This window comes from Schistocerca americana, chromosome 6 (assembly GCF_021461395.2).
Source record: "Schistocerca americana isolate TAMUIC-IGC-003095 chromosome 6, iqSchAmer2.1, whole genome shotgun sequence".
In the NCBI taxonomy this organism is placed as follows: domain Eukaryota; kingdom Metazoa; phylum Arthropoda; class Insecta; order Orthoptera; family Acrididae; genus Schistocerca; species Schistocerca americana.
Window position 1 is genome coordinate 310604120 of NC_060124.1, and position 8058 is coordinate 310612177.

Consider the following 8058-nt stretch of genomic DNA (forward strand, 5'->3'; position numbering starts at 1 on the left):
CCCCTCGCCCCACCCCTTTCACCCCCTACGTCCCTACAGTCGGCCACGTTCCTACACTCGGCCCTGCGATGACACAGCGAAAGGCGAGGCAGGAGGTGAACCACCATTGTCAGACGCGAAGGAATCTAGTTGGCCTTACAGCTGTACGACAAATTTTCTACATACGAAAAGGAACGGGAACATTTTAACTTACGTCTTTATTAAGAAAGATTGATTCTTAATGACAACTCTTACATAATTTGCTCTCAAAATGATTTTTTTCTTCCCTATAAAAGTCAATAAGGTATATCTTCGAATAAATCACCGGCAGAATAAGATGGGCATTAACGTAGCAGTTTTTATATTATTTTACCATTGACACAATCCGTTTATTTAACTGTGACAACAGAATCAGACGTGCTGAGATCTGTGTGGTGCACGATTGCTAATGTGCAAACTTAAATATTTTGTTTAATGTTGATCTTTGAGAATATCCAGATATCGTACTCTAATTGCAGTATTTACTGTTGTTTTCTGCTGTTTTGCATGACTAATTGTTCATTTCCTTTCACGGTGAGTTTACAGCTCATCGTTTTACTAGTTCCTTTCCATCTGCCATCACGATGTTACTGGGAAAAGGTAGCATCTGTGCGTTACGTATCACTCTGTAATTTCTGGTTTACTGACGTAAGGTATAAAATTTTACAGAGTCGATTAAGGTAAAATTTATGGCTGTGGAATAATCTTTTGGTCAAGTACGACTGCCTTTTAGGTAAAAGAGCGTAAAACTCGGCCATGACTTCTCTATACATTTTTGACAGCCCCTTTTTACGTTTAATAATCTTTACAGCAGACCGAAAGGCTACATTTCAAGACGTCTGTCATGCTGCCCCATTCGATCTAATGCTCCTATTGCCCCATTGGCCGTGGACGAAGTATATTAGCCACTGTTTTCACGTGTCCACTTCGTCTGAGGGCTGTTCGCTGGAGTAAAACATCCTTCCGATCACAGAAATCAGGACTTCACTAGAAGTACATGCATGTCACCTCACTGAAGTCTTAACCACTTTTTTTGGTTCACCGTCTTAGGCATGCTATGAGTCTTCTCCTCGTTTTTTCATTTCATACAATTTTGAAATACGTTAGATCAATCACTTTTTAATGGTCTGTGTCCTTTTCAAAAGAAAAGTTGTGTTCCCTGATTCAAGCGGTTTAGTGAAACCACACAAAATCTTAATCTGGGCAGCGATCTGAATCACCTTCGTGCCGAATACGAGTCCAAGTGTCTTCCCGCCGTGCAACTTCGTTCGCTACCTATCGTTCAGGTATTCATGTCCGCCAAAGGGAATTCCCACAAGTGTTATATCTGTCATTTCTTTGTGTGAAACTAGGGGCAACAGTTCATAAGGTTCCCTTGTATCACATTTAATAAACGTCAGAAAATTTTTCACACTTCACAAATTGTTCTAATTGAGCTTTAATAATATGTGAAGTTTGTTCATGAATTCTCCCGTTGCTTCTTGGTAGAACAATTCAATACTTAAGTTTGAATAACAAGTACGTTTTCGTTCTACTAATTTTTTTTTTATTTCTAACTAGTTTTCGGCTTATTAGACCATCTTCAGGAAACAGCTGACCACCTTTTGCAAAGGACACAAGTTCTTAGGTAACAAACGTTGTTAGCTCTAACTAATTTTTTTCTTATTGGGCCATCTTCAGGAAGCAACTGACTAACGTCTACCAGGGGCACTAATTCTTAGGCAACAAACTCTATAATCAAAGATACAATAAACTTTCATAGAATGTTAGGCACCAACCTTGTTTTTCAACGTTGAAATTACACTTTACACAATGGACAATATTAAGTGAAATAAATAATTAAACTACACAATATTTTAGTATTTCATGTTATATTTTCATGATGTTGAAGTCTGTTAGGTCTTGACATTGGTTGAGAAAGTGTCACGCTCAACACTCTTCATTTATGTTGTACACCAAACACCTTTTTTAACATTGTAAATTACACTGTACACAACGCGCGTAATTTGCCCATTGAACAAAGTGTAATTTCAACGTTAAAAAACAAGTTTGGTGCAGAACATTTTGTAAAAGTTGATTGTATCTTTGCTTATAATGTTTGTTGCCTAAAAGGTCCCACACACGAGCGAGAGATCCTTCGCATGCGATATCACCTGCAATCGTTCGCTCGCCTCGATACGCAACATACGAGCGATTTGCCAGTCAATTTTTATCAGTATTGTGAACGTCACTGTGTCGAGAAGTTCTGCTACGGAAAATGAACTGCTATTTTAGCAGCAGCTGCTGTTAACTTCCCACATCTCCATACATATCTGCGAAACATAAATTTAAAATAAACGAGAGTTATAATTTATTAAACTTGTTTTGATTCGCTTTTTTTGGTAACAGTAGAGTACTTTACATAATATATTACATTTTCAATGATGACAAATAGGTTGTGTACGCAGACCTATTCCAACTGTGCCAATAAAATTCGTTTTACGATTACTAGTCCTCAATTCTTTTTTTATTCTTTAGTCTTATGATTTAAATGCAAGTATTTACACATTACACAATCTACTCGGTGTTTCTATTGGCATGTTGTCAATAGCAGCACTACCGATTACTGTAACTCTTTTTATGGATTGAATGACGGAGAATTAGATTATTTTAGTTGACAAGGGACTTCAGAAACTTTAATAATGCATATAATTATTCGCAAATAGCTCAAAATCGTAAGACGGAGCCCATGGTATCACCACTATCACTATGAAGTCTCCATCAATTCTACATTGTAGTATATGTTTAAGAATTTTTATCACTGCAAAATCGGAGGGTATATTTTTTCTTAATGTAAATGCCAACTTTGGCTTCCACTTCACTTTTCAGATTAGTTTGTGATCCCTGGATAACTATAAATTGTAATGCAAATTTCTTACACAACGTGGGCAAAGAGAAACGAAACAAAACTGCACACACGCTTGGCAAATAGAGAAAAGGTTCGCAGCTATATATCCACACACCCGCTTACGAGCCAGGCAGCCTTACTGGAAGATCGAAATACATGCGAGCCATCATATTGTTTGGGTTGTCCATGCACCAGCGATCAGTGACCGATAGCTGCGATTTGCCCTACGATGCGATCGATCGCACATGCGACGGATCCTAGAGGTCCATCGATCGTGTGTGGGGCCTTTAAGAATTAATGTCCCCTGCAGACACTAGTCAGTTGTTTCGACAAAAGCAGTGTACTTGTTATTCAACCTTAAATACGAAAAGCAGTTAAAAAGCGAAAAATTTAGAAATTAAATACAGCCATACAATAAAAACATGTTGAAGGATGAGAGTAGTGTTTAACGTCCCCGTCGACAACGCTGTCATTAGAGACGGAGCACAAATCTCGGATCGGGCAAGGAAAAGAGGAAAATTAGCCGTGCCGTTTTCAAAGAAACCACCCGGCATTTGCCATAAGCGATTTAGAGAAATCACGAAATACCTAAATCACGATGGCCGGACGAGGGTTTGAACCGTCATCTTTCCGAATGCAAGTCCAGTGTGCTAATCAGTGAGCTACCTCACTCGGAAACATATGTGGAGGCAACTGTGAAGCTTTGTATTTGAGTTCTAAACAGAAATTGTTAATGCAGAGCTTGTAAATTGCATGTAAGCTTCGTAATCGATTTAACTATAGACAGGTACCTGTAGTTTAAAAATGAATTTAACTTAAGTATGTTAGAAGCTATGGATCATCAATGAAGTACTTAACACATTTACTTCACGACTATACGTCAATGTATAAAAAGATTTGTATTAATATTTCTTAGCAGACAAAAGATGCTGATGAATTTAATTGAAGAATTTTTCAGCAACTGATTTTAATCTTTGTGAACGAGTAAATAATCATTATTTTTGGGTAACATAATATTTCCCAAAACAATTTTCAAACGTCTCTAGTGCGTATTCGATCGAGCTACACAGACGAGAGTCTCATCGTCTTCACGTACGTGATTTTTTTTGTTTGTTAAGGAAAATGTAATCAAAATATCTGCGATGGCCGGGAATCGTACCCGGATCATCTATTTGTACGATGCAGATACAGAGACGAGTCTCATTGTCTCCATGTATCCGATTTTTTAAATTAAAGACAGCGTAATTAAAATACATGCGATGGCCGTGAATCGAACCCGGATCAACTGCTTGGAAGGCAACTATGCTGACCATTACACCACCATCGCCCGCTGGGGATTGTAGATGCTGTGAGTTATAGACAGATACGCTGCTTCTGCTTTCGCCGCCAAGTCAGAGATCAGGAGTATGCCGGGTGTTTCTTGGCAGCTAATGTCGCAAATCTTATCTCTCGGGATTCGTACCACATAACAACGCACATGTAACAGATTGTTCCAGAATGTTCCTTATTGATACATTACCTAAACGCTAGTGGACACAAAACATTTAGTCAAGTCTTAACTACCGTTAATCTGGCAGCAGTGTTTTATCACTCTAATACAATTTTCGAAACTTCCTTGCGCAGTAAAGAGCTTACTCTTTTTATAACAGTTTTCATTCTTCTTAGATTGTGTGTACTAAAACAAAAAAAAGAATGGTTGTGATGTTTTTCTCTGTATGCCAAAGAAGCACGAAGCGGGTGAGTGGCTGCGTCTCTTCATTTTTGTTTACTAGAAATTCTGTCTTTCATATTTATTACGCTGGGAAACGGTTACGGTTTTTCAGTAATGTTTGAGCTGAGCTTAGAGGAAGAGCATAAATGTATTTTTCAGCGTATACATACTACACAATTAAAATAGTGTGGCTGACTTCAAGCTTTCATGTTTGGCAGCTAAAGCTAGGTCATCACCGTACTATTGCTGCAGCAATATTAGGCGGGCCTGGAGCGAGAACAGACCCCTGCGGTAGCTCATTCTTCAGCTTTCTCTTTTTCTTATATAGTTGCGTTGGACAGCACGGAAATGTCTGTCTGATAACATGTTAGTGTTTAGCCTCAAAACTGTGTGGCATACAACTAGGTTAATCAGGTTGTACAGAAGGCCCTTCTTACTTGTTGATACAGCACTCCAAACGACATTTGTCCCAATGGTTGATGGGAGTACCAGCATCATTAAATGTTTCAAAACAGGCCTTTGGACCGATATTCACTTGTCTCTCGTAGCTACCAATCTCAGCATAGCATAAAAGGTTATGCATACCTGCTTTATTGCTACCGCTTTATGTTATCTTTATCGTAGTGAGTTTTGTTTCGTGTGTCGTTAATTGCTCGTGTCTTGTCTGCTTTCGTATACAAAAGGAACTTAGTACTGTCTTCTAACGAAGGCTGGATAGGCTGGTGATGAGACAAAGTCGTAAAGGCCGGTCTAGTACCTTCAATGCCGGCCGGTGTGGCCGTGCGGTTAAAGGCGCTTCAGTCTGGAACCGCGTGACCGCTACGGTCGCAGGTTCGAATCCTGCCTCGGGCATGGATGTGTGTGATGTCCTTAGGTTAGTTAGGTTTAATTAGTTCTAAGTTCTAGGCGACTGATGACCTCAGAAGTTAAGTCGCATAGTGCTCAGAGCCATTTGAACCATTTTGAAGTATCTTCAATTTGTATTATTTGATCCAGCCCACGTAAATCACAGTACCAAATATCTTCATGCAGTGCGCGAATAATACTGGTCTACCGATACCATTTCCAAGAGTGAGGGGAGGCGTAGCTTTCCGAATACAGAAGCGATCAAACACGAACATCGTATCTTGAAGGATGGTGAACAGTATGTGGCATTAAAGTAAATGTTCTTGGAAGGACTCTCCCTGCAACAGAGTGGAGGGGCGTCCTGGTGAGGGAGAAAGTGCTGCGATAGAACTTATGTGGGAAGTAACACCTGTGCAAACATGTTGGGTGAATGACAGTTACTTGTCTACCTTGATTAACAGTGCGACTATGGAGAAAATTTAAAGAACCGGCATTTGAATTTGACTACAGAACTATTCTACTGCCGCCAATGCACATTTCACGTAAGGACCAGGAAAATAAGCCAAGCAAAATTACAGCTTTTACGGAGGTGTACAGGCAAGTGTTCTTGGCTCTATCTTTTTGAGAGTGAAACAAGAAAGGAGATGACTGGCAGTTGTATAAGGTATCCTCCGCAGTGCACCTTAGGTGGCTTACAGAGTATGTATGTGTACATGTAGATGAATCCCATCAAAAGAATCAATATGAAATCTTCCGAAAGATAATTGTTCGGAAGTGGGTTATAGCAAACCGGTCACAGAAGGAGCACGTTAAAGAACATGAATAAATAGAATTTCAGTGCTAAATAGTATTATAACGCCTACTTGGCCAAAGACGGCTCCGTTACCTGCAATTTTCTATTGCTTTTGGTGTCAGGCGAGCGAATAACCTTGGTGACAGCATAGCGTAATAATAGCAATTAAGGTATAGTGCAACAAATGATTTGCATTCCACAGGTTGAAAAACAAAAGCGCATACGATGGCTCACAGTCGACACGTCACCAAGCCAGTCGCTTGCCAAAGTAATTAAATAGCTGAAACATAAGAGTTCTTTATCCATGATTAGTAACTTTGTCAGTAAAGAAATATATATTTGTCATTAAATAACGCTATTGCCCCAGATTACACAGAGCAAGGAAAATGGCTTGCTTACATGAAGGCAGACGGAAGACAAAAGGGTCACAAGAAGGAGATTTCACTTCTTACATTGTTTGAAAAAATATGGAACATGAAATTACAGAAGCAATGCCAAACATTAGCAGTGATATAAAGTACAATTTGACTTTTGTCGTAACTAGGTATAATAATTTGTTACAAGCTGTATTATGTTATGGTGAAGGAAAGTGTCACATCAGAGACACCAGACTTCAGAGATGTTCATTTTCCCCTACAGGAAGTTATAAAAAGGAGGACTCAAACTGCCATTCATAAGAAAGATTCAACTCAAGAGCAGAACTTGTGCGTTATTTAATCAAGAACACAGGAAATTAACCATTAATGGTTTTCTCCAGAGGAGGTGTCTGGCCTAGTGTTATGTATATTTAATTTTTAAAATTAAATAAATTAATTTTGATCTGTTTTTGTGAAAAACCTGTTTTATTTTTGTTAGGTAACTGTTTATTGCTTTCATTGAGTGTACAGGTCATAACTCCTGTTGAGAATTTTGTTTTCTTTTAGTCAGGTTGGTTTATGTATAACGAATTACGTAGCTGTGGATAGATAAGAATGAAGAACAGGTAGCAGTTATGGTCCAAGCTCTGTAGTGTGTGCTCCAAAGGATTAGTAGTTACCAAGTATCCAAATCGGCTGTGCAAGGAACAAAGATTAAATTCGAGGTTTTCGATATTTCTGAATTGTATTGACATTCTTTATACTCAACAAATGACCGTTTATGCTGAAAGGGTACAGTACCGCCCGACATTGAAAATAGGTACAACATTCTTCGTTATTCTTGTCAGAACAACATATTTTTTGTAATAATAACTCAATTTCACTTAATACACCGTAGCCGGATACCAGTGTAGGAAAGAATGGCAATGTATTTATTTAATTGATCACATGTGCACTTCCACAAAAGAAATCCCTACATCCAATTTGGTGAGATCTGTGAAATGAATGAATGTATGGTCGTCTGCTAACCACAGATAGTGAATGTGCAATATATGATCATCTTTGAGACGGTCCTTTGGTTATCTTTGGTGGAACCAAAGAGATGAAATTTACCTGAGCTTTGAGCGCCTGAAATGTGGCTGACCAATACGGTAGCATGGTGCTCCCCCACCTCGGCGGAGGTGCGAGATGACCTGAAGAACGGCCATGTTTCAGCACTCTGGCTCTGGATCTTGTGTTGGTAAGACCTGTCTTAGGTGTGCTCCGAAAAGACAAAAGAGTGGAGAGAATTGTATGCATGTGAAATACTTAAGAGTAGTTTGGAATAATTATTTCTCTATTTCAGGAACTTTTGGGGGGAGAATTAAATGACAGACAGCTAATATTAAGGGGATCGTAGTAATCTTCGGAAGTGACCAACGGTCACAATGAAACCACGTGTAGCAAT

The 8058-nt window shown here is 39.0% G+C and overlaps 1 non-coding gene across 1 annotated transcript; it reads right to left on the minus strand.

Moving 5' to 3' along the window:
• Window positions 1-4160: 4160 nt before the first annotated feature.
• Window positions 4161-4232, minus strand: Trnag-ucc. Its single transcript has one exon. It is a non-coding gene; the product is annotated as a tRNA-Gly (tRNA).
• Between the last annotated feature and the right edge of the window lie 3826 nt (window positions 4233-8058).